The sequence below is a fragment of the Ischnura elegans genome, chromosome 10 (assembly GCF_921293095.1).
Source record: "Ischnura elegans chromosome 10, ioIscEleg1.1, whole genome shotgun sequence".
NCBI lineage: Eukaryota > Metazoa > Arthropoda > Insecta > Odonata > Coenagrionidae > Ischnura > Ischnura elegans.
The window spans coordinates 94,668,955-94,680,432 of NC_060255.1; the positions used below are offsets into that span (position 1 = coordinate 94,668,955).

The following is an 11,478-nucleotide window of genomic DNA, read 5'->3' on the forward strand; positions in this document are numbered from 1 at the left end:
ATTTCAAACGAAACGTAATGAGGTCCTGTTATCCCATCGGGAAGAACATTCAACTTTTAACCCCTTGCACTGAATTGACGACTCTATGTCGTCATGAACTTCTGATTCCAAATCGCGCAATGCAACGAGTGTAGCTCGTCATCAGACTTTAGCAATTTATGACTATTTAGGGCAACAAATAGATATTTTGAAAAATTAGTAATGTTAAAAACATCCATATTATACATTAAGAACTAATATTTCATGAAATATTAAGCATTGGAAGGGATAAAATGATTTTATGCGAGTAGCGATGGCGGTGTTCTCGAGGTCCTTACGGGAAGAGGACTCATTGGTGAACAATATGAAATATTGACCACTTTTAATTGCACTGCTCCAGGTTGATTACAAACTACGAAATATTATTTCATTAGCTACAATTCCAATAAAAAAGAACCACAGGAAAAAAACGGGGCAGTCGTGGGACTGGCCGATAGAAGTGAAAACTGAAATAATTATTATCCATTCATTTTTTATATAGACTTAATATTATTAAAGAACTAATTTTTCCAGTAATACTCATTTTTCAACAAAAATTGAAATTATTTTCTTCAGCAAACTGTTTATTATTAAATATATATTAAAAATACGATGTGTATGAATAGAAAGTAACATCATTTATATATTAAAATATAATATGCTTTTATTTCTTTTATTTAATATGCTTTAAACCTATAATTGTTCACTATGCACATAAAAGAAACTGCCTTAAATTGCACTGACCTGTATTTTTATAGCGTGTACACTCTTCTACACGTTCATGCACGAGCTCTTTATATTTAATGAACTTATACAATATACACTATAGATTTTTAATTTCAATTTTAATATTTTTAAAACAAAAACACTTTAATAGTCTGTATATTAACAATATATTAACAAAGTTTATTTACTATACCTAGTAAGCCTGCGTAGTTGAAATATCCATTGTAAAATTTTTTAAATTGTATGAGATTGAGAAAAAAATCCCCCCCGGCGGGGAATCGAACCCCGGTCTCCCGCGTGACAAGCGGGGATACTGACCACTATACTACCGAGGATGTGATATAAAGAAATGAATTTTAATAGGTAAATCTATAGGTAGCTGTAGCGATCGCGGTGTCGGGTCGGTGACGCTCACGCGAATTCTAAGCTTTTTCCCCATCCCGCAAAAGTGCTTAACGCCGCTAAAGAAGTTTTCACTTAAAAAATAAATGGAGGATAGGAGCACAATATTCAGAGAATAAATTGAAGCGGAAGGGGTTGATCTAAGGGTGCCGGGTTCAAATATTGGGTGAATCCCTCTGGTATCGAACTCAAAAATCCTCGAAATGCGAGTTGGCCGAGGGAAAGGTATTGTACTGCTACTTACGGCCAGTGGTTTAGGCTGGAATGGGCTCTACCCAAACCAACCTACGGTTTGAAACACTCCCCATATATAGTTCTCGAAGCGCCCACAGAAAGAACTAGCCCCCTCTAACCTGAATATGTGATATTCACGCTTCTGTGGTTTAGTCTGGAGTGACCTCTCCCCTCACCTATCCAAACAAACATGCTAGGACTTATTGAAATAATTTCATGAATAGTTAATGAGAATAACATCGCCATTTGGCCCAAGAAAATCACTCTCGCGATATCTATTTGTGAATGGAAATTAAGTAAGGGCAATAGTACTACCCGTACTGCGTAAGTATGAGTTAGATAGGATCATAGAGTGAGTGTAAGTGTATATACTTACTCTATAATAGGATACTCCCCACTCTCAATCCCTCAAACTCCCTGATGACACTGTCATGGAGGCACTTTCTATTCCAGCGCTGACTCAATCCTCTTCAGGAGGTATAATTCAATGTGTCCAGTGGCGCAGCGAGGGGGGGGGGTTGGGGGATAAACCCCCAGAGCTCAGAGACTCAGAGAATTTTTTAAGATTAATCCATTTTACTTAATTGGACTGACATTACTAATAGAATAATATATATGTTAATAAAATTTCCCTCAGAAAGCCGTAAAACTCATCATTTTGAACCATTTACCTCAAAATTCCTCAATTTATTTATCTCGCATTTCCTGGTGGGTATTCCATACCCCCACACACACCGGTATTAGTTGCACCTAACCCCCCCTCCAGCCTTAATTCTTAGCTGCGCCCTTGAATGTGTCAGCTACTTATCTCGTTTATGTAATCTTGGAAATTAAATTCATTGTTCGTTATTGTTAGAAATTATGAAATGAAACTATATCGGAAAATGTCGTCACATAGGATAGATATAAGAATCGCCTCAGCCTTCCTGGCCTAAGTCACCACACAGGAGAGAATTTCCGGGGGGATTTGCTCCCAAACCTCCCGAACTGGCTTCGTGGCTGCACATGACGGGGTATCGCTGAATTGCGGAGCCATTTGCTCGCGTATAATTCACGTTATCCATTCGTCTCTAGACTAAATCTTTATTTCCTCTTTTCGGGGTAAGGGGCTTCTCGTCTCTCCAACACATACGCCCCTGAATGCCTCATTTGTATCATGTTGTGTAGCACTCAATGGAATGGAGTACCTATAGGCAGATTTAGGGGGGACGGAGGCACGTCCCCCCCAGACGCTTCAAACATATACCAGATTTTTGATGCGGGAATCATTATGTTATTTTTGATTTGTTTGTTACCTCAATCTTTTAATTTTATATTAATAACTTTCGCATTCAAATAAAGAGAATATTTCGTAAAGTAATAGGGTGGTTTCCTACTATTTTTTTATTGCCTAAATCGAAAGATTATTACTCCTAGAGTACGCATTTCACGCTCTTAGATTTTCGAATGCCGATATCTATTTTTCGCGATTAAACGAAAAGTGAAAAATTTCAAGCGCGCGAAAACGCGATGGCTAAGTAGGAATGATGGGAAAAGTCCGTGGAACGTATTTCTGGTTCCCGCTGCCTCCCTGTAAGGTGACCTTGAGGCGAGGCTTGAGCGCTGATACGACGCAGGCTGCTAGCAGGTAGCTGAGTACCCTGCTTTATTTTAGAATTTTAATAAGTGGTTATTAAGACAATTTTAATAAGTGATTATTAAGAGATGTTTCCCTGATCTCTGTGCCTCATGCATGCATTGGTAATCTCAGACGATGCAAAACTCCTATCCTCTCGTGTAGAAACTAGGTCCCTATAACGTCACGTGGAGTGGCACATGACTACCTAGATACTTAGTATCTAGGTGGTCATGAGTGGCATCGCATGGGCGCCAATCTGGCCTTTTCCAAATGAGGTTAAAATTGACCATTGCCATTCGTCTAAGCTGGGATTTCTAAAACCAAATAATTTGTATATTATGAAAACCCTAATGGTGGGTAACGAATAGCAATCAATGCATTTCGTTTTCTTTGATGAAGGTAACTACCCAATTGTTGGTATGTTGCTTTTGATTTCAAATTTGAGAAGACGGTTTGCCCGCCAGACTCTTATGCCCCCCACCCCCGAAAAAATCCTGGATACGCCCTTGGGTGCGGGGATGTTTAATAAGGGATTGGAGGATGTTAAATAAAATAGGATGGGCTTTTACGTGGTCAGGGGCGGTCTGTGATGATTTTGGGCCCTCGGCTGGGTCTCATGTAGGGGCCCCACTTACCGTGGAATTCTGGGAAATTGCCAGCCCGGAAATGGATTTTGACGCTATTCTGGCCTTTATAAATTAGATAGAAGTTAATTAAAAAAATAGCAATATCGTCTGAAAAAAATAGTGTGGAAAGTGAGAATATTGCAGCTCATAAAATTTTATAATAAAAATCTAAAAATACCTCTAAAATAAGCTTTTCGAATAACCATTTAAAAAAAAGATCAAGTTCTCTTCATTCTCCCGACACGTTAATTTAATTAATTTTTATGATCTTTTTACACTGAGTAAGTTGTAAATAGCAACAGCAACTAATGAAAACGTAGAATTTATAGTTGCAAAAAACTTTGGCTCAAGTAATCAGTCTTTTTCTATTACCCCTATCATATACTCTCCACAATACACGCGAGAGTTGTGGGGGCCCCATAAGGTCGGGGCCCTCGGCGATCGCCGACCAGCCCACCTGGCCAGACTGACCCTGTATGTGGTGTAGGGTGTTGCTTATTTTTTAGTTTTTCTCGGATTTTTTTTTCAACCTCTTAAAATATGCTATGGGGTGCAGAATGGATATCCTAAAAATTTCAGCCCAATAGGGTTTCCTATTATTTTTTTATTGCATAAATCGAAAGATTAATACTCCTGGAGTACGTATTTCACGCTTTTAGACTTTTAAATGACGATATCTATTTTTAGCGATTGAATGAAAAGTGAAATTTTCAAGCGCGCGAAAACGCGACGGGTAAGTATGAATGCCGGGAAATCTCTCCATGTGACGTCGTTCTGGGGCCGTATTCTGTAACTCCAAACCGATCGGTGCGGCACCGATTCGTCGGGTGCGACGTCACACCGACTCCCGGTAAGAAGTCGTGCGATTCTGTACGAACCCGGTCGGTGCGGCACCGACGTGAGTGCGAGAGATCGTCGGTAGCCTTGCCGACAGCAAAAAGGTGTCGGTACGGCCACCGACTAGTGGGTTTCATCAACTCCCCGGTGCGCATTGTACGTTTTATATTGTTTTTATCTCATCACCGAGTAAATAATGAGGTTTGCTGCAATGTTATCTTTTTCTGCCCCTTCGAATAGGCCACTATAATTCACTGTGTCATCATCTATATTGATTACCTTGACATAAATATAAGATATTGGTGAATAAACATGAGGTTTGCCTCTATATAATGACTTTCTCTCATTTATGTTACCACTTTCACTCGCTTGTAATAGGATTTCTTTCACTCTATCATCATTTATTTGCTCCTTTGACATAAAAAAGATATTTTTGATTAAATATGAGTTTTTCCGCAATGTTATCACTTTATCTCACTCTGAATAGGCAACTATTATTTCACTCAATCATCATTTGGCGTTTCTCTCGGCATAGAATAATAAGATCTTTTTATTTAAGTATGAAGTTTGCCACAACGGTATCAGTTTCTTTCATTTGTAACAGGCAACTATATTTCATTTCATCGTCAGCCATTGATTCCCTTGACGATAAAAGAAGATATTTGTTAATAAGTATGAGGTTTACCGCAATATTATCATTTTCTCTCACTTGGAATGCGCAACTTATACATATGTATTTCACCCAATCACAATTTCTTTACTTCCTTGTCATTACACTTCTTTTAATTACACCCAGCTCCATATTTTTGTAACAATTTTCTAACTTGTTCCTCTAATATGGCATTTACATTTGCTTTTGAATCCTACGTTCACGTTCCATGGTATGTTATTTTCGTCTGCTACGGTGCCAATGGCATAACCTTCCGTTGATAACATTTAGACGGAACTTACTTAATGACAACTATATTACCAAATCATGAATAAATAGCATTATACGGAACCAATATTAAAAAAAACTACGATCTCAAGGATAGTTTCAATAATTCATTCCAGCAACAACAATCTCCATATCACATACAAACTTTATTGTGATGTTGTAACATTGTTTCCTTCGATTCTGTAGGTACAGCATTACTACCACACATTATATAAGCATCGTTAACAACTTATCCAATATCGTTTATCTTAATCTAGCAATAAGTCATAATTTCCGCAAATAAGAAGATTGAGAATGACGACAACAAACTGTGCCAATGAGTCTTCACTTGTTTTTACCCTTCTTTCATTGGTGGAGACACGTGAAACTTCGGATATATTCGGATTTTCCCTGTTTGGGAAGGAGAGGGAACCGTACCGACTGGTTTGATACCGACGACCATACTGAATCGCTGAATTAGCCGTCGTCGGTATGGAAACCGTCGTCGGTACGGAATGATGTGCTGTCGGTGGGCTGGGAAGGGAAACCGACCGGTGCGGTACCGACGAAATACAGAATACGGCCCCTGGTTCCCGCTGCCGCAAGTGAGGTGACCTTGGGGCGAGGCTTTGAGTGCTGATACGACGCAGGATACAAGCAGGTAGCTGAGTACCATGCTAGCTGGTAGCGCTTGGCTTAAATAAGGATTATTAATACCTTATCAAACGAAGAAAACTTTCCGACCTTAGGTAATTTTAATAGGTGATTATTAAGAGATGTTTCCCTGAGCTCTGTGCCTCATGCTTGCATTGGTAATCTCAGACGATGTAAATCTCCTATCTACTCGTATAGAAACTAGGTCCCTGTGGCCAGTGGCGGATACAGAAAAAACTCAAGGGGGGGGGCGCAACATATCTTGAGTTGTCTTTACTTTTATCGTAATAAAAGATGATCAAGTCGCGGGCAAAGTATATGAAAATTTTATTTAAAGTGATTATAAACATGTAAAAGACAATGTCATATTATGATATAAAAAAGTTACAATTGTGGTTTTGCAATGTTCTGCAATACAAGTGGACCCGCAAGGGGGGGGGGGCGCGCGCCCCCTGCGCCCCCCATCTGTATCCGCCACTGCCTGTGGCGTCACTTGGAGTGGCATCGAATGGGCGCCAATCAGGCTTTTTTTCAAATGCGGTTAAAATTGGACCCTTGCCATTCGTCTGAACTGGGATTCCTAAAACGAAATAATTTGTATATTATGAATACAGTAATGGTGGGTAAGGAATCGCAATCAATGCCTTTCGTTTTCTTTGATGAAGGAAACTACCCTATTGTTTAACATTTAGAGGTCGCTCAAAGAGCATAAATGCAACAAGATTAGATTTTCCGAATTTTTTAAACAACATCATTTTCAGGGGTAACGCATAATTTTGCACCCCTTCACCCTTTCACCAGTTCGCCGTCAGGGGTGTGACGGGCGGCTGTAGCTCGCGGAAAAGTATTGTATTCCTGGAAAACTGTTGAGCGGACGTTAAAATGGAGCGAATTTTGTCCCTTAAGTTCTGCAAAATTCTGCGTTACCCCTGAAAATGATGTTGCTTCAAAGAATTCGGAAAATCTAATGTTAATGCATTTATGCTCTTAGAGCGACCTCTGGATTTTAAACAATTGGGCTGAAATTTATAGGATATCCATTCTGCACCCCATAGCATATTTTAAGAGGTAGAAATAAAAAATCTGAGAAAAACTAAAAAAATAAGCAGCACCCTAATGTGGTGTCTTCAGGTTAAGCCTGCCACTCATTACCATTTTTTCCGTCCCTTCCGAGCCATAGCTAAAGCGATCCCTCCAATGATGGCGAAAAATGAACGTTTCGAGCGATCATTTTCAGCGATGGCTCCAGGGATGGGAATCCTATCCCTTTTTCGATCACTCGGCACGTCCCTTTTTTCCGTCGCTGAAACCATACTTGATTCAGTCTTTCAGCCAATTAGAACGCACGGTCGCTAACGGCGATTGCAACGCCACGATTTTCTTTCAATTGTATGACCGTTGTAATTACGGGAAAATGACGGAATAAGCGACGGAAAAAGGGACGGTATGAATCTAGGGCGCAGATAGGAATTATGGATAAGAGGGATTTAAGGAGGGGATCGGGTTGGTGTGGTGGCTAGAGTGTTGGCTTCCTACCCGGCGGGCAAGGGTTCAAATCCCGGCAGTGGCAGAGAATTTTTAGAGACTGCCCGATCCCTGCTTGAGTGTTGTGTGGAGGACGTTTCAAACGCAACACTCCGTCCGTCGGATGTGACGTTAAGCCGTGGTCCCCTTGGCGCCTTTCGTTAAGAGCAGGCTAATGCCCACGCCGGGTTTCTCTCCACCCTTCCTTCCATACCCTTCCCTCATGGCGCAAATGACCTCAGCTGTCGTTCACCTCCTCCAAATACCATACCATACCGGGATTTAAGGCGCAACTAATACTAGGGGTTTGGGGAGGTATGGAATATGGGGCCCTCTCCCAGAAAAAATTAAGATAAATGGTTCAAAATAGTGAGTTTTATGGCTTTATGAGGTATATTTTCTCAATCTTTACACTATTCTTTAAATAATATTTATCCAATTATGTAAAATGGATTAAACTCAAAAATTTCTCTGAGCTCTGGGGGGGGGGGGGGGCACAAGGATACCTCGTAATACATAACAAACGCAATAATCATGGGACCGTATTAAAAATCTTGCATATTTTTAAAGGGTCTGGGGGGGGGGGGGCACGTGCCCCCGTGCCCCTCCCTTGATCCGCCTATGTACATGACCATGATAAAACCAATATTAAGGCTTAGGCTTTCTAATTATTTCATATTTTTTCTATTATCCCCCAAAACTCCCCCTCGCTCGTCGCTGGTATGAATGACCGTGTGATGCATAAAATGATAGGTCCAGCGATCACTCCATTGATCCCTGAAAACCCATCGCTGAAGCTATAACTCTGAGGGACGGAAAAAATGATGGTGTGGGTCAGCCTTTAGTAACGATTTACACCAGGGGTCTCCAATTAACTAGGCCACGAGGGCCACATTCCAAGTTCCGAATCGCCCCGCGGGCCGGATAGAAAATTTGCCGATGACTGAAGTATTCGATACCAGCGTCAACTGAAGAATCCGGTGGCGTATTTCTTATTTACGAACAAATGCAGGCGACTTTGACGTGCAGTACAGCGCTGCAATTCTCCTAGCGGCGTCTCACAGAGTAAAACGAGCGATAATCGAGCGCTACTTGAAACGAGTGCGCGGGCCGGATGAAAGCCCTCCGCGGGCCGGATCCAGCCCGCGGGCCGTATTTTGGAAACCCCTGGTCTACAACCCTGAAATTTTGACTCGACAGAAATGGTTTGAATTTGAAAATGATTATTGGAAGAAAGATTGGGGTGCCATTCGCGTTTTATATCGAATTTAAAATTATATTTAACGTGTCCAACCACGCCCCCACGCCGGAATATCACTCATGTTTTTCCTTTTCATGAGTCGCAGGCAAAGGCCGTCTCCCGCTAAAGGCGAATGATTTCATTCGCAGGATCATTCTCCGTGTATAGCGGCCTTAATATCGATAAGGATCATTTCAGTTTAGTTGATTTTAATGAAGGCACGGTGAGGCTTATGGATAGTTAAAGGGAGGGGATAAAGTTGGGTAATTAATCAGATTGTAGGGTTCGGAGGGTCGTAATTGCTGACGATTCTTGCTCTCAAAGGATATCTATCAGTGGATTGACAGTGGCCTGGGGAGATTTCCTTTAAAACTGGTAAATTTGCTTTCATTTGCGTGAGTACTGGAGTGATTTCGAGGTCTTTACGAATAGTAGGGTAGCCAGGAATTTCGTTTTGGGGGGGGGGGGGGTCCCAGGTAGGACATTTTTTTAAAAACGGGGTACTAAGCATAGGGCTTGAAACTACTCGTAACACTTTCATAACCGACGAAACTTCATTTTTCAAAGAAATCTTTCACCATTTCATGATTTGTCAATATTCTGTTTCCTTTTATGAAGGAAATAAAGTGTTTTTATATTTCAGGTACGGACACCGCGGAACTCCCCCCTCGCTACTGTTTACGCATATCTTTATTTCGTATTAACCATGGCATTGCAACCATCAACTTTCTAATGAGTGACTTTTCATTAGAATGTCTTTTCCGCTTGTGTGATTACGCAGCCGTTAGTCGTACGGGCGTAGCCTAAGTTAATTTTGGTCTGGGGGGGGGGGCACGTGCCCCCCCCCCAGACCCTTTAAAAATATGCAAGATTTTTAATACGGTCCCATTATCATTGCGTTCGTTTTGTATTATGAGGTATCCTTGTGCCCCCCCAGAACAAAATTCTGGATACTGCATTGCTTGTGCCTTCCCTCCCCCAGAGAGAAATCCTGAATCCGCCCCTGGGGCCGTATTCTGTAACTCCAAACCGATCGGTGCGGCACCGATTCGTCGGGTGCGACGTCACACCGACTCCCGGTAAGAAGTCGTGCGATTCTGTACGAACCCGGTCGGTGCGGCACCGACGAGAGGACGGGAGATCGTCGGTAGCCGTACCGACAGCAAAAAGGTGTCGGTACGGCCACCGACTAGTGGGTTTCATGAATCGTGGGTGCGCATTGTACGTTTTATTTTGTTTTTATCTCACCACCGAGTAAATAATGAGGTTTTCTGCAATGTTATCTTTTTCTGCCCCTTCGAATACGCCTCTATAATTCACTGTGTCATCATCTATATTAATTACCTTGACAGAAATATAAGATAATGGTTAATAAAAATGAGGTTTGCTAACATATAATGACTTTCTCTCATTTATGTTACCACTTTCACTCGCTTGTAATAGGCTTTATTTCTCTCTATCATCATTTATTTGCTCCTTTGACATAAAAAAGATATTTTTGATTAAATATGAGTTTTGCCGCAATGTTATCACTGTATATCACTCTGAATAGGCGACTGTTATTTCACTCAATCATCAATTTGGCGTTTCTCTCGGCATAGAAATAAGATCTTTTTATTTAAGTATGAAGTTTGCCACCACGGTATCAGTTTCTTTCATTTGTAACGGGCAACTATATTTCATTTCATCGTCAACCATTGATTCCCTTGACGATAAAAGAAGATATTTGTTAATAAGTATGAGGTTTACCGCAATAATATCATTTTCTCTCACTTGGAATGCGCAACTTATACATATGTATTTCACCCAATCACAATTTATTTACTTCCTCGACATTACACTTCTTTTAATTACACCCAGCTCCATATTTTTATAACAATTTCCTAACTTGTTCCTCTAATATGACATTTACATTTGCATTTGAATCCTACGTTCACGTTCCATGGTATGCTATTTTCGTCTGCTACGGGTAACCTTCCGTTGATAACATTTATACGGAACTTACTTAATGACAACTATATTACCAAATCATGAATAAATAGCATTATACGGAACCAATATTTAAAAAAAGAAACTACGATCTCAAGGATAGTTTCAATAATTCATTCCAGCAACAACAATCTCCATCACATACAAACTTTATTGTGATGTTGTAATATTGTTTCCTTCGATTCTGTAGGTACAGCATTACTACCACACATTATATAAGCATTGTTAACAACTTATCCAATATCGTTTATCTTAATCTAGCAATAAGTCGTAATTTCCGCAAATAAAAAGATTGAGAATGACGACAACAAACTGTGCCAATGAGCCTTCTCTTGTTTTTACCCTTCTTTCATTGGTGGAGACACGTGAAACTTCGGATATATTCGGATTTTCCCTGTTTGGGAAGGAGAGGGAACCGTACCGACTGGTTTGAAACCGACGACCTTACAGAATCGCTGAAAGTGTCGTCGTCGGTGCGGAATCCGTTGTCGGTACGGTTTGATGTCCAGTCGGTGGGCTTGAAAGGGAAACCGACCGGTGCGGCACCGACGAAATACAGAATACGGCCCCTGGTTCTGTAGAGATATATATTCGATTTTACTCGTGAGTCGGTCGTTGTAATCTCCCACGTGGGGGCGCAATCTGACGCCTGAAGGTGGTATGACGTCGCCCGCGAGGGACTGTTCCTGCTGCT

At 41.0% G+C, this 11,478-nt stretch overlaps 1 non-coding gene across 1 annotated transcript; it reads right to left on the bottom strand.

The window, feature by feature from the left end:
- Positions 1–1,007: 1,007 nt before the first annotated feature.
- Trnad-guc lies at positions 1,008–1,079 on the bottom strand. The gene has a single exon. It is a non-coding gene; the product is annotated as a tRNA-Asp (tRNA).
- Between the last annotated feature and the right edge of the window lie 10,399 nt (positions 1,080–11,478).